This window comes from Bubalus bubalis, chromosome 16 (assembly GCF_019923935.1).
Source record: "Bubalus bubalis isolate 160015118507 breed Murrah chromosome 16, NDDB_SH_1, whole genome shotgun sequence".
NCBI lineage: Eukaryota > Metazoa > Chordata > Mammalia > Artiodactyla > Bovidae > Bubalus > Bubalus bubalis.
Genome location: NC_059172.1, coordinates 48,231,169 through 48,257,276, shown reverse-complemented (window position 1 = coordinate 48,257,276; position 26,108 = coordinate 48,231,169). Strand labels below are relative to the sequence as shown.

At 40.6% G+C, this 26,108-nt stretch overlaps 1 long non-coding RNA gene across 2 annotated transcripts in view; it reads right to left on the bottom strand.

Moving 5' to 3' along the window:
* Window positions 1-329: 329 nt before the first annotated feature.
* Window positions 330-26,108, bottom strand: part of LOC123329787 — a 46,847-nt gene continuing 21,068 nt past the window's right edge. Inside the window, exons 1-3 of one of the 2 annotated variants that reach the window (XR_006545342.2) lie at window positions 15,587-15,686; window positions 10,874-10,997; window positions 330-390 (exon numbers count right to left, since the gene is read on the bottom strand). This is a non-coding gene — a long non-coding RNA (uncharacterized LOC123329787). Of the gene's footprint in view, window positions 391-10,873; window positions 10,998-15,586; window positions 15,687-26,108 lie in introns of those variants that run through there. The other variant, XR_006640096.1, reaches the window with a different exon arrangement.

Sequence of the window (26,108 nt, the reverse complement as noted above, 5' to 3'; positions counted from 1 at the left end):
AATAAATTTGTGTCCATATTTTTAGCTGCAGAGAAGTATAATAGGGAAGTTTTATATATAGTTCTAATAGTAAGTAAGTAATAATAGTCAATAAAAGATTCCTGAGCATAAAAATATATTACATTAACATATAATTCTTGGGGGACATAGAATAAATAAGCGAGGAAAAGGAGAAAAAGAAATAATGCAGAAGTTCTAATAGCTCAAAAAAGAGTTTATTATTTTCTTGTAGATGATTTTTGTTGTTCAGTTGTTCAGTCACTAAGTCATGTCTGACTCTTTGTGACCTCATGGACTGCAGCATGCCAGGCTTCCCTGTCCTTCACTATCTCTCGGAGTTTGCTCAAACTCATGTCCATTGAGTGGGAGATGCCATCCAGACATCTCCTCCTGCAGGCAGAAAATCCCCATGGTTTTTATATTCCATTGAATGCCACTGTATGTATTTTTTAAAAGTGAAGTAAAATATTCATTTAAAAATATTCGTATGGCCCAACTCTACCTGTCCTCAGTATTTATCCTAGAGAGCCAAAATATATGCTCATACAATGACCTGTTTGTACAAGTTCATAGCAACTTTATTCATAATCATCAAAAACTAAAAATAGTCCAAATGCCCTCAGCTGGTGAATAGATAAACAAATAGTGTTACATCCATACAATGGAATACTGCTCAGCAATGAAAAAGAACAAACTTCTGATGTATATGCAACATGTAACAACATGGGTGGCTCTCAAACATATTATGTTGACTGAAAGAAATCAGATGCTAAAGGCCATATACTAAAAGATTTCATTTATATGTCATGCTGAAAAAGGAAAAACTAGAGACAGAAATCAGATTAGTACTTGAAAGGGGCTGGGTAAAAAGAGAAATTGACTCTAGTGCACAGTGGCATTTTCTAGGAGAAAAAAAACTTTCATTCTCTTGATTAATGTGGTGATTTTATGACTATATACTTTTCTCAAAACGCATCAGACTATATACATCTGAAAAAGGGAATTTTACTCTAAGTTATATTTGATAAAGCTGACTTTTTAAAAAAGTAAATATTTATTTTTATGTCATTTACAACTATTATAACTTATAATGCAAAATTTTAATCAGTTAAAATATATAAAGACATTTTTGATAGCATTCTTTTTAAACAGTAGGCAAATAAAATTGAAAACCACTGGGCTTTGCAAAAACATGAGTATCTGACAACATACCTTTGTGTGCATCTAAAGTGAATGATAACTTAGCTGAATACAGAAGTCCTGGCTCATAACATGTTGTCTGTAATATCAGAACTATTGCTCCATTGCTATCTGAGTTTTAGTTTTCTGGTTAAAGAACACGGTTAGGCTAATTCACTTTAGGGAGTTTGATTTTATTTCTTTCCTACATGGATACATGTAGAATATTTTCTTTGCCATCAAAATTTAAATATTCAGTAGGACAAATATGTTAATCACTTTTTTAATATTTTATTTTATTTTTTAACTTTGTTAATCACTTTTAAAGTTAGTTTTGTCTAGAGTTCTTTTCAATTGGAAAACTGTAAATTTGTTTTGCAATTAAAATACAATTGACTTGCAATACTATATTAGTTTTAGGTATACAGTGATTCAATATTTTATACATTATGAAATGATCATGATAAGTTTAGTTACCATCTGTCACCATATAAAATACTTCAATACTATTGACTATATTCCCTATGATGTACATTACATTATTCTGTGATTTACTTCTTTTGTAACTGGAACTTTTATCTCTTAATCTCCTTTACCTATTTTGCCCATCTTCCCATCCTTGCCTTTCCCCCAACCACCACTTTGTTCTCTGTATCTATGGTTCTGCTTCTGATACAGGAGACAAGACGTCAAGACACAACCTTTAAAAGAATCATATAGCCATTGAGAATACAGTATAAACTGGTTAGAATCAACAATCCAAAATGGTGGATGATTCAATTTCCAGTAAACCTTGAGCCTCATTATATGCCCATTATAATGCATTGGCATGCTAAATGACATACTCACAGGTGTCATAACAGTTCCAAGGATTACAATAAAAGGCCAAAACATGGGCAGTGGCCCAAATCCTAGAAATCCTGTTTCTCCAAAATAATTGGATTAATCCTCCACTTTTCACTTTCATGCATTGGAGAAGGAAATGGCAACCCACTCCAGTGTTCTTGACTGGAGAATCCCAGGGACGGGGAACCCTGGTGGGCTGCCGTCTATGGGGTCACACAGAGTTGGACACGACTGAAGCGAATTAGCAGCAGCAGCAGCAGCAGCATTAGCCTATAAAATTACCAAGTCCATAAAAATTAACCATCACATATTTTGGGGCCTCTAGGCTTCTGAGAATGTTTACACTGTCTGTGGAGTGCGTTTTTCCCAGGACCATTCCATTCACACCTTTTGAGACAGACTGCATTCTGTCTTTGGAATGTGTATCTCTCTAAATAAATCCACCTCTTACCCATCACTTTGTCTCTCACTGAATACTTTCTGCAATGCAGCATAAAGAACCTGAGCTTTAAGTCCTAAGACCACATGTGTGATTTCAATTAAAAGATAGTGGGTTCAAGTCCCACTCTGAGTTGTACAGCTTCATTTGTGTCATTGAGTTTGTTCATTTGTTTTTTAGATTTCATGCATAAATCAAAATACATGGTATTTATCTTTTTCTGACTTACTCTACATAATTCCCCTAGAGTCAACTCATGTTGTCACAATGGCAGGATTTTATTCTTCTTATGGCCGATAATATTCTATTTTATGTGTGTGTATGTGTGTGTATTGAAGCTGAAACTCCAATACTTTGGCCACCTGATGTGAAGAGCTGACTCATTTGAAAAGACCCTGATGCTGGGAAAGGTTGAAGGTGGGAGGAGAAGGGGATGACAGAGGATGAAATGGTTGAATGGCATCACCAACTCAATGAACATGAGTTTGAGTAAACTTCGGGAGTTGGTGATGGACAGGGAAGCTTGGTGTGCTGCAGTCCGTGGGGTCACAAAGAGTCAGACACGACTGAGCGACTGAACTGAACTGAACTGATGTGTGTGTATATATACTCCAAATATTCTTTATCTATTTACCTATTGACATACATTTTAGTTGCTACAATATTTTAGCTATTATAAATGCTGCTGCAATGAATATAGAAATGCATATATCTTTTTGAATTTGTGTTTTCATTTTCATACCCAGAAGTAGAATTCCTGGATTTTATGATAGCTCTATTTTTAATTTTTTGAGGACCCTCCATACTGTTTTCCACAGTGACTATACCAATTTACTGCTAACAGTGCATGAGGGGTCCCTTTTCTCCATATCCTTGTCAACACTTGTTATTTCCTGACTTTTTGATAATAGCCACTCTAACAGGTGTGAAGTGAAAATCTCATTGTAGTTTTGATTTTCATTTCCCTGATGATTAGTGATGTTGAGCAACTTTTCTTGTGCTTGCTAGCTGTCTGTATGTCTTTTTTGGAAAAATGTCTAGCCAGGTCCTTTTCCCACTTTTTAATAAGATTGCTTGTTTTTTATATATTGAATTATATGAATTCTTTATATATTTGGGATATTAACTCCTTCTCAGACGTATCATTTGCAGATCTCCTCTTCCATTCAACGGACTACCTTTTTGTTTTGTTTATAGTTTTCTTCCCTGTGCAAGTTTTTAGATTTTGTGTCTTACTGCTTCAGACCCATTTTTTTCTGGTTCCTATAATGGAAACCCAAAATATCTCTACATTAGACTTCTATTCTCTGCTCTCTACATCTATCGATTTAGAGATAATATTTTAATCTATCTTATTGTTCACATTTAAAGAGAGATTCTCACACACATTTGTCATCCATCTCACTGACTAGATTTTTTGCAATGCTTATTTTGTTCTTTAAACCTTTTAATACAATTTGAGTTTTGCCAGTGCATTTTCAGCACTCTTTCTTTATCTTATCCAGTTCCCTTTTGCAGTTCTGCCTTTCTCTCAGTTTGCTTCATTTCCAGTCTTGTGGCTTATACAGAACTTTATTAAAATCCCGAGGCAGAAAGAGTAAAACATTCACTTCTGTTTCTGCTTTCACTCAGCCCGTTCAGAGCTATGTTTTTCTTTATGTTACACATTATTTTGAATAGGTGTCTTCTTTTATTGTTGTGTTTTATATTCTTGTTCTTGAATGACTAAAGCTCTTTCAAGACCAGATATTTATCAAAAGAGAGGGTAGTTGAAGATACTCCTTTTGGACTGTCTCACTGTCCCACTTGATGTGGTTAGAACTTTCCTTTTAGATTGTAAGATGTAGGTCTAGATAGATGTCATTTTGTATGATTTGTTCAGAGATGCAGCTGCCTGGGAGGGCCCAACTCTAAAGCAGTCGCAGTGGGAAGAAGTGTCTCTTCACATCCTGGTGTTCGTCAGAAGGTGCTGCAAGGCCACCAGACCATATTAGCTTTTTTCTTGGACTGATCAATATTTCAAGCAGCCCAGACCTTTGGCCTGGAGTCAAAGAAGCGCTGGCACCCATCAGCTTCCTGGGTGGATCTTCCTGTATATTGCTCATATACTGGTGATCTAGCTACCACGGCAAATTTCATTGCAGGTCAGTGCCCCCCAACTGTTGTGAACATGATCCACATGGTCAGTCATTAGCATTCTAAAACAGGAGACGGCACAAGTTTCTTCAGTGCTCTCTTGCCAGACCACATGTCACTTCCTCAGGAGAACATGCGAGGGTTAGACTTTGCGCCCTCCTTCAATCTGGCCCCAGCTGCATTCTATGCAATAGAAACTTCCTGAAACTTCTGTGGATAACATTCTGTTTAGGTTCTAGGTACAGGTTTTTATTTTATCTTTCTTAAACCATTAAAAATATTTCTAAAACATTTAATTTAGGACTTGAAAATGGGGCATTTGGTATCTAATTTCAAAACTCTAGCTCAGAAATCTGCTTCTGCTTTTAAGCATGGGTAATTGAAAGGTTAGGTAAAAAATTCAGAAGAGAAAATGGTGACTAGATGAGAGCCTGGAAGCTCTGCCGTGATAACTGTGACAAAAATGTGATGTGCCATGTGGAAAGGAGCTACTCAGACCCCCAACCAGGACTCCAGTCCCAGCCATGCCCCCTGTGTAAAGTGCTTTTATCTGACCTCCACTCAACTGACTCACTGGATTAAGACACTCTTCAGACCCTCTGAAAAGCACTGACTGATTCCCTCCACACCCTGAATTTCAGCAGCCAATAGTCTGTTCCCCATCGGGCTCCACACAACTGCTCTCATCATTTATGTGTGCTCATCTGCAAACCTGTTTGTGCCACTACTACATGTTTTTAACTGCATACTTATCAAAATATCACACAGTCAATTAAATAAAAACTTACGAAAAATTTTGCCTCTATGAAAACTAAGTTAAATGGAAGCGTTGGGAAGGAAAGCTGCTAAAGCAATATACTGCTGTGAATTATAAGAAAACTCTAACAGATCTGGAAAGTTAAATGGTAAAATCTGGAAGGATTCTTCTTTCAAATGGCTTTGATTGTATCATTAAATTCTACATCCACTTTAATAGAATCAAAACTTAGGATCGGAACTGATACATTATGGAAATGATTGATGCAAGAAAGATGGTGCAGAAATCTAGTTAAATGAACATACATAAAAGAAAAGTCTTATTAATAAAATTATGAAGATAACTGTCAATCTGTTCAGACTGCTATAATAAAATATCATGGACTAGGTGACTTGTAAACAACAAACCTGTATTCCTCATAATTCTAAAAGCTGGGAATTCTAAGATCATGATGTCAGAATAGTAGGTATGGTAGACAGGCTTATTTCCTGGTTGATAGATGTTATCATGTTTCTGTGTTGTCACATGTTCAAAAGGGACTAAAGATCTCTCTGGGGCATCTTTTACAAGGGCACTAATCAAAGAAGCTGAAGTTGAACGGTTCTATGAAGACCTACAAGACCTTTTAGAACTAACACCCAAAAAAGATGTCCTTTTCATTACAGGGGACTGGAATACAAAAGTAGGAAGTCAAGAAACACCTGGAGTTAACAGGCAAATTTGGCCTTGGAATACAGAATGAAACAGGGCAAAGACTAATAGAGTTTTGCCAAGAAAATGCACTGGTCATAACAAACACCCTCTTCCAACAACACAAGAGAAGACTCTATACATGGACATCACCAGATGGTCAACACCGAAATCAGATTGATTATATTCTTTGCAGCCAAAGATGGAGAAGCTCTACACAGTCAGCAAAAACAAGACCAGGGGCTGACTGTGGCTCAGATCATGAACTCCTCATTGCCAAATTGAGATTGAAATAGAATAAAGTAGGGAAAACCACTAGACCATTCAGGTATGATCTAAATCAAATCCCTTATGATTATACAGTGGAAGTGAGAAGTAGATTTAAGGGCCTAGATCTGATAGAGTGCCTGATGAACTATGAAATGAGGTTCGTGACATTGTACAGGAGACAGGGATCAAGACCATCCCCATGGAAAAGAAATGCAAAGAAGCAAAATGGCTGTCTGGGGAGGCCTTACAAATAGCTGAGAAAAGAAGAGAAGTGAAAAGCAAAGGAGAAAAGGAAAGATACAAGCATCTGAATGCAGAGTTCCAAAGAATAGCAAGAAGAGATAAGAAAGCCTTCTTCAGCGATCAATGCAAAGAAATAGAGGAAAACAACAGAATGGGAAAGACTAGAGATCTCTTCAAGAAAATTAGAGATACCAAGGGAATATTTCATGCAAAGATGGGCTCGATAAAGGACAGAAATGGTATGGACCTAACAGAAGCAGAAGATATTAAGAAGAGATGGCAAGAATACACAGAAGAACTGTACAAAAAAGATCTTCACGACCCAGATAATCACAATGGTGTGATCACTGACCTAGAGCCAGACATCCTGGAATGTGAAGTCAAGTGGGCCTTAGAAAGCATCACTACGAACAAAGCTAGTGGAGGTGATGGAATTCCAGTTGAACTATTTCAAATCCTGAAAGATGATGTTGTGAAAGTGCTGCACTCAATATGCCAGCAAATTTGGAAAACTCAGCAGTGGCCACAGGACTGGAAAAGGTCAGTTTTCATTCCAACCCCAAAGAAAGGCAATGCCAAAGAATGCTCAAACTACCACACATTTGCACTCATCTCACATGCTAGTAAAGTAATGCTCAAAATTCTCCAAGCCAGGCTTCAGCAATACATCAACCATGAACTTCCAGATGTTCAAGCTGGTTTTAGAAAAGGCAGAGGAACCAAAGATCAAATTGCCAACATCTGCTGGATCATGGAAAAAGCAAGAGAGTTCCAGTTTCTGCTTTATTGACTATGCCAAAGCCTTTGACTGTGTGTATCACAATACACTGTGGAAAATTCTGAAAGAGATGGGAATACCAGACCACCTGATCTGCCTCTTGAGAAATCTGTATGCAGGTCAGGAAGCAACAGTCAGAACTGGACATGGAACAACAGACTGGTTCCAAATAGGAAAAGGAGTACGTCAAGGCTGTATATTATCACCCTGCTTATTTAACTTATATGCAGAGTACATCATGAGAAACGCTGGACTGGAAGAAGCACAAGCTGGAATCAAGATTGCCAGGAGAAATATCAATAACCTCAGATATGCAGATGACACCATCCTTATGGCAGAAAGTGAAGAGGAACTAAAAGGCCTCTTGATGAAAGTGAAAGTGGAGAGTGAAAAAGTTGGCTTAAGACTCAACATTCAGAAAACGAAGATCATGGCATCCGGTCCAATCACTTCATGGGAAATAGATGGGGAAACAGTGGAAACAGTGTCAGACTTTATTTTTCAGGGCTCCAAAATCACTGCAGATGGTGACTGCAGCCATGAAATTAAAAGACGCTTACTCCTTGGAAGGAAAGTTATGACCAACCTAGATAGCATATTCAAAAGCAGAGACATTACTTTGCCAACAAAGTTCCGTCTAGTCAAGGCTATGGTTTTTCTAGTGGTCATGTATGGATGTGAGAGTTGGACTGTGAAGAAAGCTGAGCGCCGAAGAATTGATGCTTTTGAACTGTGGTGTTGGAGAAGACTCTTGCGAGTCCCTTGGACTGCAAGGAGATCCAACCAGTCCATTCTGAAGGAGTTCAGCCCTGGGATTTCTTTGGAAGGAATGATACTAAGGCTGAAACTCCAGTACTTTGGCCATCTCATGCGAAGAGTTGACTCATTGGAAAAGACTCTGATGCTGGGAGGGATTGGGGGCAGGAGGAGAAGGGTTCGACAGAGGATGAGATGGCTGGATGGCATCACTGACTCGATGGACGTTGAGTCTGGGTGAACTCCGGGAGTTGGTGATGGACAGGGAGGCCTGGCGTGCTGCAATTCATGGGGTCACAAAGAGTCGGACACGACTGAGCAACTGAACTGAACTGGAATCCTGTTCATAGGGCTCCACCCTCCTGACTTAAGTATCAAAGGCTCCACTTCCTAATACCAATCCCTCTGAGAGCTAGGATTTCAACATATGAATTTTCAAGGGATGCAAGTATTCACACTATAGCTCTAATGTGCATTTATTTTGCTGGTTATCACTATTGCTATATAAGATTGTCCAATGGCAGTTCTCTCTGTATCAATCTCCTTCTTTCATTCTCATTCTCTCTCTTTCTCTCTACCCATTCCATCGTCCCCCTCATCTCCATCTGTCTTTCATAGCTTCTCTTTCTGCCACAGATCTATTATTACCTTTGCCCCATATTTCTGTTTCTTTGTATATGACTTGTGTGTTTTCCCTTTTCCCACTATCTCCCCTCAGAGACATAAGATGACTGTCCCTTGCTCTGGATGCTATAGAATAACCATTGGAACATGAGGAGTAGACTACTGAGTAACTCAGGCAAAGCCCACAGGCATTTTCTAGTGAACCACTGTTGAGCCAGGCTCTACCTCCTCTGTTCCAATATCCCAACTCTCTTAATCAGAATCAAACCTTCATTTTGTGGCCAGTACCTGCAATTCAGGGCTGAAAATTTTGAAGAACAGACATAAGGAGAACATATATTAAAAATTCTGTTATCAGAGTCTGCTTTTCTTGATCAAAAAGTCTATTAAGGTGTGGAATCATAAGAAAATACATATTTACTTCAGTCTATTTGATTGGCTGACTAAACTTGGTGAATGATGTCCTTGAGGAAACACTGCCCTTGCCCCAGTGGCCCTCAGTTGGAAAGAGAATCCTCAGCAGGATAGACCAGGATTTGAACTATATCTGTATTTCTAATGTGGTTCTATCCTTACTCGAGAATCCAAGCACACAATGACCAAGTCAAAGTATCTGGTGTTGTGGAAAGCATATAAAATGTGAAATAAGACAGAATTCTAAGACCTTGGGGAAGTTCTTTACTTTCTCACACTCCATTTTCTCATCTATGAAATGGACATACCATATCTCTTAGGACTCTTAAGAGGACTGAATGAGATTAAGACATGTACAATGATCAACCAATTGGCTCGGCCACCCAAGCAACAAATCCTGCACTAAATATGTTTGCAATAAATCCTGGAAGAGTCCTCTTCACTTCAAGATTATGGATACTCTACATGTACCCCACTGTTCACTACAGCACTATTTATAATAGCTGTGGAAGCAACCTAAATGCCCATCAACTGAGGAATGCAGAAAGAAGATATGGTATGCATAAACAGTGGAATATTACTCAGCAATAAAAAAGAAAAATAATGTCATGTGCAGCAATATGAATGGACCTAGAGATTGTCTGACTGAGTGAAGTCGGACATAGAAAGACAAATAATCATATGATATTGCTTATACATAGAATCTTTTAAAAAAAAGGTATAAATGAACACATTTACAAAAGAGAGGTAGATTCACAGATGTAGAAAATGAACTTCTAGTTACCAGGGGATATAGGTGAGAGGAGGGATAAAATGGGAGACTGAGACTGACATATACACCGTACTATACATAAAATAGATAACTGATAACAGCCTGCTGCATAGAACAGGGAACTCTACTCAATACTTTGTAATGGCCTATATGGGAAAAGAATCTTTTAAAGAGCGGATATATGTCTACATATAACCGATTCACTTTGCTGTACATCAGATACACTTTGCTGTGCAGCTGAAACTAACACAACATTGTAAATCAACTATACTCCAATGACCTTTTTTTTTTAAGATTATGGCTACTGTAGATCCTAAACCACATGATCACAGAACTCCAAGCACTGAGGTTAATTGCATAAAGATATCAGCAACCTTGAAAGGTATTGTGTACAGGGAGGCCTAACAATTGAATTCAGGTTACAGTTTTGAAGTATGTGGGTGTTGTCTGAGCTGATCCTGCTGTAAGAATCTGCCCTTCAGACTTTTTCATGGATAGAGCTAGTATATTGCATTCCACATCTGTTCTACAGCACTAGGGATTTGGAATGGAAACTTCCTCTTCCTCTCTACACAACTCTACACAAAGATGATGCCCCAGAGCAAGAAGAAGGATCATTCTTCTATCAGGAAAGAGCATGTGAGCAATTATGCTACCTTGATGGAAAATTTCAGTCCTATTTCTCCCTTCCCTCTCAACACACATACACAGCATCTTGTCAGTTGTAGAAACAAAAATGCCTCTTGAAACTGAATTATCTGTGATAGTAGAACATAGTTAAGAGTGTGGGCTTTGGAGTCAGACACACCTTGGTTTAAATCTGGATTCTGCCATGTAACTGCCTGTGTGAGGTTGGGAAACTCAGTCAACCTCTCTGAGCCTCAGCCAAATGTCAAACAAGACTAATAAAAACAACTGTGCAGGCTAGTGTCTAAATAAAGTGATAGTGTAACGCTTGGTTCACAGTACCTGGCATCCATGGCAATACTCAACTAGTAGTAGGAGTAGCAATAGTAGCAGCAGCAGCAGATACAGTTATCAGTGACGTTGTCGATGCTGTTACTACCTGACTCGGGATCCCAGCACCAGCTTCCTAGGCAGTGAAGGAAAAGGACAAAACAGGCATCTCTAAACATGGAATCATCCCCAAGTGAGGGTCCACGTGGGCTTTTTCTCTCTTTTCTCCTCTTTCAAAGGAGAGGACTGTTTTCACAGTCTTCACAGGATAGGCATGAAATCTGCACCTGATTTCTGTACTGACCACCCACACCAGTGATATACGTGGCAACAGATGCACTGTGAGCCTCTCACCAACATTTAGGATTCTGGAATGGAAATGATGGATGACTTTATTCTGCACCCCGGCAATCTCAGCCCTTCCAACAGTTCCAACAGCTTCTAGTCATAACCCTGTGATTTGAGAACAATGAATCTTAATATAATTGAGTTAACTGTATCATTTTTAATGTAAGACAATCTTGATTACAGCCAAAGGGCACCATTAATACGCTGAAGGAATGGCCGAGATTTTAGCATGTGAATGTTGTACAGAAAATAGAACTAATTAGCACTAATTTAATTCGAAGATTAAAGAAAATTCTGCTTTTAATTTTTAATTTAAGACAAACCATTTTACTTCGAACAAAGAAAGAATAATAAGTACATTTTTTTCCATCTGAAAGGCAATTTTTACTTTTGCATTATTACACTAATATGGGACTATGGGAATCCTGACCCCATTAGAGATCAAATAATCAGCATTTAATTATTGACAGCAAATTAATATTTAATAAAGACACAAGGGTTCCGGTATATGAAAGAAAGGCACCAAGGTTCTGCTGACCCAGAAACGTCCAGAAGGTCCCTTAGTCAGAACGTGATCTCCTTGCTGAGGGTAGCAAGTCAGGATCCCCAAAGGGTCCTGGCAGTTTATTTCCATCTCAGCTACCATGATGAGGAGCAGAAAGACCAGAGTCTGAGCAATTGCCCCTTCCAGTTCCTATTCCACCCCCACCCAACAGTTCTTCCTTAATCAAGCACTTAAGCTAAATAATACATCAAATGTCATAACCAAAAGGAGGACAGTCATAATAAAAAAATAATAAAAGAAGTGGCCAATCCCCCTTTTTATTCTGCAAAATAATACTGACTTTTCTTTGCTGTGGGACTGCTTGTCAGGGATAATTTCTAACCAAAGAAGACATAATGGATTTACAATGAAACTCTGATGCTTTCCCCTGGCCTCACAAAGATTCTGAAAATAAGTACTATTACATTAGCAGTCCAAGGAAAGCCAAGAAAAATCCAAGAAAAAGCTGTTAGGCCATTTCCTGAGAAAGCCAAAGCAGTGTGCAGAGAATGGCCTGTGGGTGACCTGGTGTTGGATCTAAAACCTATCTGCACTCCCTTCAAATCTCAGCGATAAAAATCAGACCAGGCCTTCTCTGGACTTGTTGAAGTGATGGCAGCTGGCCTGGAATAGAATGTCCTTAAACCAGGCTAGAGGACTGTGTACTCAGCATGGGCTGCCTGACTCCAGGCCTCAGTCTCTTAAATCATTTCAGGTAGACACCTTCAGGGCTTACCATTTGGACATGCAAGGTAAATCCAGCCTAACAACTTGGAGATGCCAGGTTAGATTGACATGCAGGGTCTGTGTTAATTCTGACCTAGGGAGCTCTCACTTGGCAATTCCATTCAGGCTTCTGGTTCCACTCCACAGTGCAGCTCAGTCTTGGCAAGCTCTAAATACCCTGTGTTTTATTTCTACCAATTCGTCATTGATAAGCTATACAAGGAAAGTTAACAAGCAGATACTTTAGTGGACACTCTCTGTCTGGCCTGATTCCATGTTGTAGAGAGAGAACACAGCAGGTAGACTAAAGTGTATGTATTGTGGCTGTTTGGAAAGGGAGGCAAAAGGTGGATGCCTGATGGTATTTGTCTGCCTCTCAGTGTGTTGATTTTACAATGTTTGAATAAAGCAAGCACGGGATTTAGTGTGAGAAAGGAAGTGGGCCTGAAATCATGGGGTGATCCAGAAGGTAAGAGGGGCCTGTAATAGAGGCACTATTTACAACAGGCAGCTACAAGTAAGGTTATACAACTAAGGGGAGGCTCTTCAAGCAAGACTAAATGAAACAGTGCATGACAAATTCTTAGCACATTAGTGCTAGATAAACCATAGCTACCAGTATCATTTTTATTGACCAAGATCTTTCTACTGTTTTTTCATTGGGGTGACACTGAGTTGAAAGAACCCGTAGTTCTAACCTAAGCCAACCCCTTCTGAATGGGAGGTGGAAGTTCAGGGAAATCAATTCTTGACTTGAGGTTGCACAGTGAGTGAGGCAGAGCCAAGGCACATATCTGCATTGCTTCAACCAGTCTGGAGTTTTCACCAGGAATCTTCCCCGTCCCTAGGCTGGGACCTACAGGAGTCAGCAGATGAAGGAAACTGAGGCAGTGCAAACTTTGTATGCTGGACTGTGCTGGGCCTCAACTGGGACTGGACTCCAAACTCTGAGGCTATCTCTGGTAACATTCTCCTAACATATTCCCATGGGACCTAATAGCAAAGACCAAGGACAAAAATGGTCAGTACGTCTGGAAGAGACTTCCCAAATGGTCATTTCCAAGGGACAGCATCTGGCTCCAGAGAGTGCTGCTAGCAAACCAGTCCCTGGAACTCCCTAGCCACCAATGCATTTTCCCACAAAATAGCTCCAGGGCCAAGAGAGGGACCTCATAGAGCTGTTCTCTCTAGTTTGACTCTTGCATGAAGTAACAGTTGTATGTAGGATAAGCCCAGGCCTGGAAGAGACAAGTATAGAACTCTGCAGATGATCACCAGCTTTTGCCCAACCACTGCAAAGGCATCTTCACATCTGTCTAAAGGCAGCAGACTTTATAATATGGTTTTATCTGCTTCTTGCTCTAACCCAGGAGCTAATGTAATAATAGCTTATACAGGCCACTGTATTCTTTCCCAGTATCAACACTTGCTTGTATCCTGGGCCTGTGTACCCTTGGATATATTCTCTTCCTTTTGGGGGGGTTCTGGCTTTATAGCACATGGATACTGATCCCTGCAAGTTATCTTTTCAGGCTCTCTTCTCATCTAGTCTCCAGATGGATTCAGCCAATAGGAAGCATTGAAGGGAGAATGGAGAGAAGGAAGAAAGGGGCCAGGATATTTCCCTGCCTCTGGTAGCTTCTCTTGAAGCAGCTACATCTTCTCTTGGGGTCCAGATCATATAGACAAGCTTGTCGTGGTTTCAGAGTCTACTGGGTGACCCAAATGCTACTGCTTCCTCCTTCTGTCCCTTCAGGCCCAAAACAGTACCTTCCTAATTTTGCTAACCTGTGGTTATTGCACTGTCCTGTTTGACTTAGCTCCTCCAAAATTTCCTGTCTTAAAACCTATCCACCATATAAACACTTGAAATAATTTCCTTTTTCTGATTAGGCCTTGATTGACACATACAGTGCCTGCAGCATGGCATACCACCCATATATTTGTATTTGTATTCACTTACAAATGACATCCATCAAACAATATTTTAATTGCCCAGCCCACCTCCCTAAAGAAATGGAGACAGAGAATGGACATTTGTTTAGTGTCTGTTTTATGCCAGTTGCCTGGAAAATCCCATAGACGGAGGAGCCTGGTGGGCTGCAGTCCATGGGGTCGCTAAGAGTCGGACATGACTGAGCGACTTCACTTTCACTTTTCACTTTCATGCACTGGAGAAGGAAATGGCAACCCACTCCAGTGTTCTTGCCTGGAGAATCCCAGGGATGGGGGAGCCTGGTGGGCTGCCGTCTATGGGGTCCCACAGAGTCGGACACGACTGAAGCGACTTAGCAGCAGCAGCAGCAGCAGCAGTGGGAACGTTTCCATACATCATATATTTAATCCTTGTAACAACATCATGAGGTAGCTCTTAGTATCCAATTTTTATGAATGAGAAAATGAAGGCCAAAAAGATTAAGATTATGTCACTAATGAGTTTGGGAACAAGAATTTAGACTCTAGCCCCATGGAACTGCCAAGGAAGCCAGCCAGTATCCTTTCTCCTCATCTAGAATTCTTGAGGTTTTTTGTTTTTGCTTTAATTTTTGTTGTTGTTGCAGTTGACAAATCACTGTGTGAATACAATTCTATTCTGACTACCATTTTAAAAAATTTTGCAAAGCTCAGCTGCTCTGATGGCTCTGGTTGGATCAAGGATGGGCCCTGACTTCACGCTCTCATCTCCCCACCGTGGCCACCACCAAGGCTTCTTGTACCACTTTGGAAACACTTGCTCCATCTATTTGGCTCCCTTGCATTAAGTCTCTTCCATTCTCAACCTGTCCTATATTGAGATGCTCAATTAATTTTCCTAAATTTCACCTCTAATTGCATTGCTCACTACTCAGAGAAGGCTTCCTTTTGCCTGCCAGCTTGAGAACAAATTTCTCTTATAGGCATTAATGATCCACAACAGGCCAATTTTATCATGGTCTATACCCTTATTACTCCACTCGAAGAATTACTCCTGCATTCCAAACATTGCCATGTTTTCTGTCTTAATACTTTTCCACATGATGTTTCCCTCTCCTGGAATACTTTTCTATATTCTCCCATTGGCACCTGTCAGACCACCACCTACCCTTCAAAAGTCATCTATAATTCACCTTAGCTTCCCAGGTGGCTCAGTGGTAAAGAATCTGCCCACCAAAGCAGGAGACGCAGGAGACGCTGATTCAATCCTGTGTCAGGAAGGGAAGATCCCCTGGAGAAGGAAATGGCAACCCACTTCAGTATTCTTGCCTGGAAAAATCCCATGGACAGAAGAGCCTGGCAGGCTACAGTCCATAGAGTCACAAAGAGTTGGACACGACTGAATGATTGACCACGCATGCATAACTCACCTTCTCCATGAAGCCCCCACAAACGTGGTATAATTTTCCTTTTTTAATCAGGTCCTCTATCACTCTTGGCAATATTCTGCCCCATGTAAGAGTCATTTGTGAGCATGTCCCATCCTTTTATGAGAACTGAGAATCATCCCCATGTTCCCCACTGCACGTAGCATCATGCTTTGCAAATTTGGGGCATTCAGTAAGGGTTTGTTGAACTCAATAGAGCTGGTAGTATTTAATTTAATTAGTGGCAGGTCAGGAAAGCGCTCTTCCCTAAATTGTAAACTAGGCAAAGTTTGACATGCCTCCATCCCATCAGTGTCTTCTTTCCCTCACTGATGCCTCTCTCTCAGACATCATTTGTCTGTCCTCACCCCAATTAACCATTAACAGATGCCTGAAAAAAAAATGAGTTTAGAGATAACTAAAAGCTTAAAACTAGGAACGGCCTTTCTCTAACCTCCCTAAGGAAGGTGCCATCTGAGCCTTCCAGCCTCTATGAAGAGAGGCTGCCTCCCCCCACCCCCTCACACACCAGAGGCAGTGAGCTAAGAATGCCTGGCACACCACTTCCCAATTGCCATTGCCCTTGCTCTTTGTGAATGAGTAAAGCGGTCCTAGGTGCCAGCTTCAGGCATTCTACATCTAGAATCTGCCACCTACTCCTACGTCCATGTTCGCCAGACCACCCTTACAGGGATGACGTTTTTTCCTGTCATTTTGCAGTCTTCATACCCTTGAATAAAATGCCTCCTTCCCATTACCCTTCTTTGTCTTTGACCCATTCTCAGAGTACCTGGTTTGTAAAATCAGGGAATTTTTAAAATTTGCTTTAGCAAAGGAACATTTAAAGGAACTACAACTAGGCTTCATAGAAGCCAAAAATTCATCTGGCAGGTTTTTGTGTCTTTTTTTCTCTCTCTGTCTATATGGTTTCTCATCACTACTTAAGTTTGTCTCTCAAACTCATGGCTTTCCCTTGATATCACAATTCCCGTTATCCCATCACAGTGACAGATAATACTGCCTTTGGTTTGCCTTGGTACCAGCTCTTGCCCTGACCCCACCACCAGTCTTTTTCTTTTCATACAGAGTCTCAATATTAGAGAATCTAATTGTCTTAATCAAGTTCCAGAATTATTTACCACTGGACCAGTATTATCTGTTGTCAGAATCCTGGGCACATACCAAGATGTCTAGCCCCATCCTTTGTCAGGGGTCCTGGCTAACATGTAATTACAAAGATAAGAGTATGGATACACAATCTGAGATACTTGTAGGGATCTCTAAAGAGACTAGTAGGCTTATGAAAACAGACTAGAAGATGAAAAAAGGAAGATAGGAAGGGAGGAAAGGAGAAAGGAAAGAAAGAAAAGTGGGAAGGAAGAAAAAAAACTAAAAATTGCTAAACCACTGTTACATGCTAAGCACAAATAAGCACAAATTCAACACTTACACTTATATCACCCTATTTTAGCCTCATAATAATTCTTCCAAGTAATTGCTATCAGTTCCTCTTTCCATGTTAAAGGATTCAGTCTCAGAAAAGTGAACTGATTCATCCTGTAGTTAGTAGAAGAATGATGAGTTGAACTGTGAAATATCTGACTTCAGTTTCATCAGAGGTGGAAGTTGTATGTGATAAATTTGAAGAAATAACATCAAAAACGGTTTTCCTTAAAACAATCAAAACAAAAGAGTGATTATTGAAGAATGTTAATTGATATCTCTGCGCTGGTTACTTCTGCCTGATGGTTTAATTATTAGTAGCTCAGTGAGTTTCATTAGAGACCTATTGTGCCGCTGTTGGCAAAACAACACTGGCATCTCGTGTTCAATAATTAAAAGCAGGAAAAACAAACATTCTCTTTGGAGCCCTGGATTTATAAATAGCAGTGGTATGTGATTCCTTTAATCAATAACTAGGCTATCTAGCCCAGCTTGGATGATCAAGATGATGGGTCATCTTATCACTTAATTCCCTTTGTCTGCTCTAAATTTACAAAATCCAGCTGGGCACAGACTGGGCTGGTGGGTAGCCCTCCTATCCTGAACCCTATCTTTGGGCCACATAGCTATTAGAAGATAATATTCTAAAAAAGGCAATATCATGACTTTCTTATATACATAAAAATATAATATGGACATGTGTTAAAGAAAGAATTGGAAAAGACGATACCATCTGTTCAAAGGGGAAATCAAAGAACCATAAATTGATATGGAGTATAGGATTATTTAAATGAATTTATAAATAGATGTTAATTTTTTTTGAGGAATTGAGGAGGATAATCAAGTAAACTAACACTGGAGAGAATTTATATGCATCTCTACAACTTACACTAGACAATATTTAGAAAACCATGAAAGGCTAAATTCAGATAAACCTCAAACAAGTGTGCTCTAAATAATGCATACTTTTTCCTTTGGATACATCCAGTTATCTTTCTTGTTTATTCCAAATTTCCTTACATGGTGTGTGAAAAACCTGTGCTTTAAGGTCAAATCAAATTAACTCTACTGCTCCATTGCTCTAGGTGACCTCTGACAGGTGATTAAATCATCATAAAATAGGGACAGAATACTCATGTTTAGGATGAAGATCAGGTTAATAACTAAGACCTTAATGTAGTATCTGACACAGAATAATACTCAGTAAGTGTTCATCCCCACAGGCCTTTCCCCCAAATTCAGCAGCCCAGGGACTCCAGAAATCAGTCTCTTCTTGTGGCTGCCAAGAAAGCTGAGTTAGTAAGGTGGACACTGGACACTCCAGGCCTCTCTGGTCCTTGAAAAAATGATATAAAGCCATCTGATCACAGTAAGCCTGGAGCTGAGCTGATATTTAGGAGTGAATATGTAATCGATGCAACCAGAGGCTGTTTTCCTTGGAGAGGAAGAAAGAAAAGAGGCAAAAAGAAAGTCAACATTACTCCAGAGATCTGTTCAAATCCTCAAAACTGACACAGAAGAGATTCAGACCTGGGGAAGAGGCACATAGGAAAGAAAGAGTCTAAGGACTTCCCCTGTGGTCTAGTGGTAAGACTCCACCCTTCCAATGCAGGAGGCATGGGTTCCATCTATGGACAGGGAAATTTCACATGCCAAAAGGCAAAAAAAAAAAAAAAAAATTAAAGTCTGCTTGATGTGTTAATCTGTTAACTCTGGCTTTGCTACCTGTCAATTGTCACTGATATTATTTCATTCAATACCCACATAGGACACTGTGGGAGGTAGTACAGCCATTGTCCCTGATGCTATTTCATTCAATAGACACACTGATCATTGACCATAGGATATCATGGGAAATGGTGCAGCCAGTGGTTCTGATCACAGGCACTGGAATCAGGCAGACCTAGGATGGAATCCTAACTCTGCCACTGACTAGTTTTGTGATCTTAGGTGATTTTAGTCACCTCCTTGTCCTCATGGTCCTCCTTAGTAAAGAGATTAACAATAGCAATTTACATAAAGTATTATTTTCAGGATTAATGAGATAATATTTTTGATGGGCTTAGCAAGTCAATGAACAATAAATAGTAGTTAAAATAAATAAAGGTCAAGAGAAAAGTTGTGCCCACACTGTCCTGTGTTATAGTAGTTAAGAAATACTTACCAACCAAGCTGTTGACAGACTTTAAAAACAAAGGTAAAGAGAACTAAACTGGGGAGAATCATCACCTGTAGTTTCTCACCCGTGCACATCCAGCTAGTTAGTCTTGGGGCTCAGATACGATTCCTCAGCTATTCAGAGGAGATATGACCACAGATATGCAGCCTGAATCCACTTGAAGCCAGCCTAGTATTAGTGAAAGTGTTAGCTGTTCAATTGCGTCCGACTCTTTGCAACCCCATGGACTGCAGCCCACCAGGTTCCTCTGTCCATTGGATTCTCCAGGCAAGAATACTGGAATGGGTAGCCATTCCCTTCTCCAGGGGATCCTCCAACCCAGGGATAGAAGCCAGGTCTCCTGCATTGCAGGCAGATTCTTTACTATCTGAGCTACCAGGGAAGCCTTTGGGCCAGCCTATGTGTTCCAAATGTGCATACAGCAACTATGGACTATATTGTCCTTGCAAATTGGTCACAACTAGAAAATGAGTATGTAGTTAGAGGCAGTGCTACTGTCCTGTGCCCCTATGTGGATCTCAAACCATTCGTCCTCTCTGAAAACTACTATTTTTGCCCTCACTCTACTAGATCAACACTGAGGAGCATTCTACCAAGATGTCAGCTGGCAGGGGTTTCTCATGCTCTCCTCTCATCAGGGAGAATATATTGAGGGAGAAAGCAGCATGTTCTCCTGTGCCTGCCTCTCACTTGCATGTGAATCACTTGGGCTTCTTTCTAGAACTTCCTAATATATAGATTTCATCCTTTACCTAAGGGTTGTACTCCTGCCCTGCTACCCTCAATTACTGATGAGTGAGTCTGTGTAACAAAGATTCTGAGAGTTTGTTAACACTAACCTTCTAGATAGCTCAGCCTCTCCCTCTCCAGGACGACCAGGAGTCAGTTCCCTTAGGACTTCCCACCTGCGCCTAAAGCAGATATGTAAGCCATTCCTTGAATGCCAGCCCCTTGATAAACTGCAAGTGGCCTGCATCCATACTATGTTCTGCTGTGGTCCAAGAACCTTGAATGCCAAGATGAATTGATTACCCCTAATTCTGTAGGTCCTAGGAAGATAGCAAATGTTTCCCAACTGGAGACTGACATTATCTGAATAGGTGTGTCAGGGGCCTGTTTCAAACCAAAAGGAAGGAAGAAATTTGAGTATTAAAAGGAGAATGAGAAGGCTCTACGTGGGGCTGACTTGTTTTTTTGTTTGTTTTTTTCTTTTTGTCTTGTGCATATGACAAAACCTGCCCAGAGATCCAATGATGGGACAATAGATTGTTTTCCTGAACCAAAGGGCCAAGGAGAAAAATAGTCAATAGATTACAAAATGGACACCTTCCTCCCCACCCCCCACCCCCGGGGCCTAAGCCCTAGAAGCACTGGTCCAGAAGGCCAGACAACTCATCCTCTTCTCTGAGCCCTGGGGCAGCTCCTGGTCTCCCTTTGCTGCCCAGCTCCATGGATATCTGTGGATGGGGGATAAGTTAAGCAAAGCTAGTGTCAGATCAGGCATGATGGAGAGTGTATATCCCTTCTTGAGATACTTTATCATTCAGACTGAGTGTTTTATGGCCCTGCATAGAGGTTGCCATAAAACACCATTTTAAGGAGCTTGAGGCCGTATTTCATCCATTAACGTCCTCTTGCCCCAAGAGGCAAAACAAACTAGCAGGTGGCTCAGGATTAACATCTTTATTACAGATGACCTCACTATTGTGTTCTCTATAAAGAAAAAATATTACAAAGCATTAACGCACTTTAACTATTAAATTAATACAGATTTACGGCTCATATCCGGATCTAAATTTCTAGGCTTGCAGGGTCATTATTTTTCTGTGATTTTTTTTTTGACAATATTGCTAATGGGGACCAGAGCAAAATTGATATGAACTGTGATGGTGGATGCATGAATTCAGGGAGGCAGCAGGTTATGTCTCTTCATAAATCACTCCAGTGGCAGTTTTGCACTAGAACTTACACAAGTATTTTCAATATTTGAGCAATAGCCACAGAAGGACATTTAGCTGAGAGGATGCACGTATTAAGATTCCAATATTTACTTTGTTCTGACAAATGGCAAAACATGAAGGCTATGCCTTAATTACTTGGAGAGGCTTTGGCACATGACTCCTCCTGCCCCCACTCCATTTCTAATGCTTAAAGTAGCCATTACTTATTTTATCTCGATGGGTTGCTACTGAATGTTTGTGTTCATACATGCTTAGATTAAAGTTGTCTTCACTTCTACTCCTTTCTGGAGTTCTGAGTCATAGTATACGCTGGTCACTAGTTAAATAGGAAGCAAATTATCACTTATATTGTTAATGACCAGCAAGCACCCAAAGCCCCAGAGTCTGGTGAAAATGGATTATAGAGCAATGCTTAATACTGAACAGTTTTCCTCCTGCCTTCCAAATTAAAAACTTGGGAATCCCTCATTCATTCACACCTTAAAGTGTGAAAGATAGAAATGACATCTATACCAGCCTATTGATCATGTTACAGAGGTGAAAAGGCATTAAGAAATTCAAGAGAAAGTTGAAAGTTAACAGGAGATTTGCATGAACTCTGATATTATATATTTTCCTTGAACACAAAGCCCCTCCCCTGTACATTTTCTATATTCAGGTTAGCCAGTTCATTGCAGGGAGATGCAAGGTATAGAGAGGCAGCTATGGTCCCATCAGTATCCTGGGTAGGGGGTTACCGGGTGGAGAGAAGAGGGTCATTGAAAGAAAGTCTGGGCTCTCCATGGCCTTAGAGGAAAAACCCTAGGAAAAGGTAAAACACAGAGTCTCATTTCAGAGGATTTGCTGTACAATTTATCACCATCTAGTCCAAGTTTCATTGAAAAAGCAAGAGAGTTCCAGAAAAAACATCTATTTCTGCTTTATTGACTATGCCAAAGCCTTTGACTGTGTGGATCACAATAAACTGTGGATAATTCTGAAAGAGATGGGAATACCAGACCACTTGACCTGCCTCTTGAGAAACCTATATGCAGGTCAGGAAGCAACAGTTAGAACTGGACATGGAAGAACAGACTGGTTCCAAATAGGAAAAGGAGTACGTCAAGGCTGTATATTATCACCCTGCTTATTTAACTTATATGCAGAGTACATCATGAGAAACGCTGGACTGGAAGAAGCACAAGCTGGAATCAAGATTGCCAGGAGAAATCTCAATAACCTCAGATATGCAGATGACACCATCCTGATGGCAGAAAGTGAAGAGGAACTAAAAAGCCTCTTGATGAAAGTGAAAGTGGAGAGTGAAAAAGTTGGCTTAAAGCTCAACATTCAGAAAACAAAGATCATGGCATCTGGTCCCATCACTTCATGGGAAATAGATGGGGAAACAGTGGAAACAGTGTCAGACTTTATCTTTTTGGGCTCCAAAATCATTGCAGATGGTGACTGCAGCCATGAAATTAAAAGACGCTTACTCCTTGGAAGGAAAGTTATGACCAACCTAAATAACATATTCAAAAGCAGCGACATTACTTTGCCAACAAAGGTTCGTCTAGTCAAGGCTATGGTTTTTCCAGTGGTCATGTATGGATGTGAGAGTTGGACTGTGAAGAGGGCTGAGCATGGAAGAATTGATGCTTTTGAACTGTGGTGTTGGAGAAGACTCTTGAGAGTCCCATGGACTGCAAGGAGATCCAACCAGTCCATTCTGAAGGAGATCAGCCCTGGGATTTCTTTGGAAGGAATGATACTAAAGCTGAAACTCCAGTACTTTGGCCACCTCATGCAAAGAGTTGACTCATTGGAAAAGACTCTGATGCTGGGAGGGATTGGGGGCAAGAGGAGAAGGGGACGACAGAGGATGAGATGGCTGGATGGCATCACTGACTCGATGGACGTGAGTCTGAGTGAACTCCGGGAGTTGGTGATGGACAGGGAAGCCTGGCGTGCTGCGATTCATGGGGTCGCAAAGAGTCGGACACGACTGAGCGACTAAACTGAACTGAACTGAGTCCAAGTTTCAAGTATCATTTAGGGTAAGACAATATCTTGACACGTGGGCTTTGAAAATAGATAAACTATGACTTGGATCAGTAACTTCCTCCCTGAAACTCCTTGTTAGAAATATGTAAACGTGAAACAATGAGAAAGCATCTTGAGAATAAAAATGCCTTTTTTAGCCAAGGGGCATGTGGGATCTGGTTCCCCAACCAATGGCCCCAAATTCTAATGCTGACCTCTAGCCAGCTAGGCTGAACTAGGAGGAGGAATCTTTGGGATAATCTCAGCCTCTCCTACCCACCCTCACACCTTCCTGGCTGTTACGAGAAAAGGGTAGATCCATACAAACCACAATGAAAGCAGAGAGTACACATGTCCTAGAGGTGAGTATGAGAAAAGTCTTCCAGGTCCCTCTATAAATCATGGAAGCCCCTTCAAAATTGCCACTCCTGGAAAACCACAAAGGTCACTTTAAAAATAGGATGTGCGATGAAAACAGTGTTTGTTTAGCCAAGAACTGACTTCTAGAAAGGAAACAAAATGTGAGATGTTCCCAACCCAAAACTACCACTGGTAACAGCTGCCATTTAAGGAGTCTAAATCTTTAAGCATGGAGCTCTCCCTCCCCCCATATCAAGGTTGAAAATCTCTCTCTTCTCTTTTCCACCCCATCATGAGGAGTCCAGAAACCATTCAGAAGAGAGAGCTCCAGAAAACACTAAAGCCCATCCCAAAAAAACTCAAGTCTCAGCAGAAGAGGTTGACAGGTACATGTCCCCGATATGTTCTAACAGCTTTGGTATTTGGAAGCCAACTGAAAAAGAAATGATCACAAATATCTCAACAAGAGATAATATAGTAATGGGGAAACCATTGGCTGGTGTTTCTTGACATCTCCCAGGAATATAATCCCAAGAAATATAACTCTTCCCTTCTCCTTCCAAAATATGAATATTCATAGGCATATAGTCAGTGTGCACATGTATGTGTGTGCTGTGTGTGTGAGTATGCACAGTCTTCTGCACTCTGGGCATGCATTGGTAATCAGATGCATGCCTGTTGGTGTGCTTGCATGTATACCTCATGAAGTCAGGCACCTGTATGTGTAACTTGTACATCAGTGATCAATGGATGCACATGTGTGCAGGTATTTTGTGCATATTCTGTACACTATTTTCCATGCATACACACCCAGGTGTGTCCTGCATGACCACAAAAGAATGTCACGTGCATGCACAGGTGCATGTGTAAGTTCTGTGTCTGTATGTTTGCGCAAGTCTGGGTTCTTAAACCCAACCACGCACCAGGCTGTTTGCAGCCAATGTTGAGCCGCTAATGATTTTAATGAGAGTGCCTTCTGGATTCATATTTTTTTCATAAAATACATCACACTAAAAACCAAATCAATGAGAAACATTAATTAGGGCCTTTGTAGATGCCTTCTGTGGTGGTGTTTTTCTTTTGAGAAGCACCAGACGAAGAATGCTGGGCTTTATTTAAGCTAAGTTGTTTGACATTTAGATGAGAGAAAAAAGGGGAAGAAACTAGCCAGCCCAGGAACCGTTTTTGACAGCTCTTTGTCATGCAAGGGAGAAAAAAGGCGCCGGCTGTGAGAGTCTACTTTGAAGCCCTGGAAATTTGTAATGAAAAATTTAAGATACAAGAGAGGCAGAAAGATGAGCTATTCACGGGGCTCTGCATATATTAACACTTGTAATGCAAACTAAAGGTTTGCTATGTGTTTTTATAATTTGGCCGCTAATAAATATCTTCCAGAAGTGCTTTGATTTTCTAAGCTCGGGTATGGAGTTCGAATCCATTAAAAAGTAAAAGAAACAATTGGCATTGGACTTTGGTCCCTGATTAGGGGACCGTGCACATCAATTATTACAGACAGACCACTGACGGATTTCAAAGGATGCTGGAAGCCCTTGTGTGCTCAGAGGAAGCCATGCATCTGTGGACATGTCTTCCACTGCAACTGTCTCCCATGCTGACCTCCAGGTCAACTCTTCCTGGGTCCCTGAGCCTCTCCTCTTGACCACCTGGGCATGATTACTAAGGATTCTTTCTCCAGGGACAGGCAGATGCTAGGGATCCACTGAGGAAGTTCTCAAAATGCAACATCTTCATTGCTGAAAGGGCAGAATTTCTGTGATGTCAAAGCAACTTTTACAAATTTGGGATATGGAAGCATATCAGTTCTATCCATGTATTATTTCCCCATGAGCCTGGATCATGTTCATTTTGCCCAGTGCATTTGATTACATTCAATGGCATCTTTGCTTCCTCTTTTCTTTCTAGATCTTCCAAAGATCTTCTTGCCCCTAGTTCTTTTTTCTTTAGTCTAGAACTTCTATTCCCTGGTTAACAAAAACTAGACATCTTCACACATTCTTCAAAATTCTTTGCTAAGGCAGTGGAAGGAATGTGGGCTTGGCAGTCAGACGACTGCCTCAAATGAACATTCGAGGAAGTTCCAACCTCAAATGAACATGATGAGAGGGAAATGGTACGTGGAGGCCAAGGAGTGTGGGGGGAGCAGGCTAACAGGTTTCAGCCTGGGCTTGGGGCTCTGGCCCCCACATCAAAGCAGCTCTAGGTAGCATTGACATTCAGTGCCCAGTGCCTTCATCTTTCAGGTCTAACAATGCCATTTCCTTGGACTACTGCTCTGGCTATACTGATTTTGATCTCTCTTAGA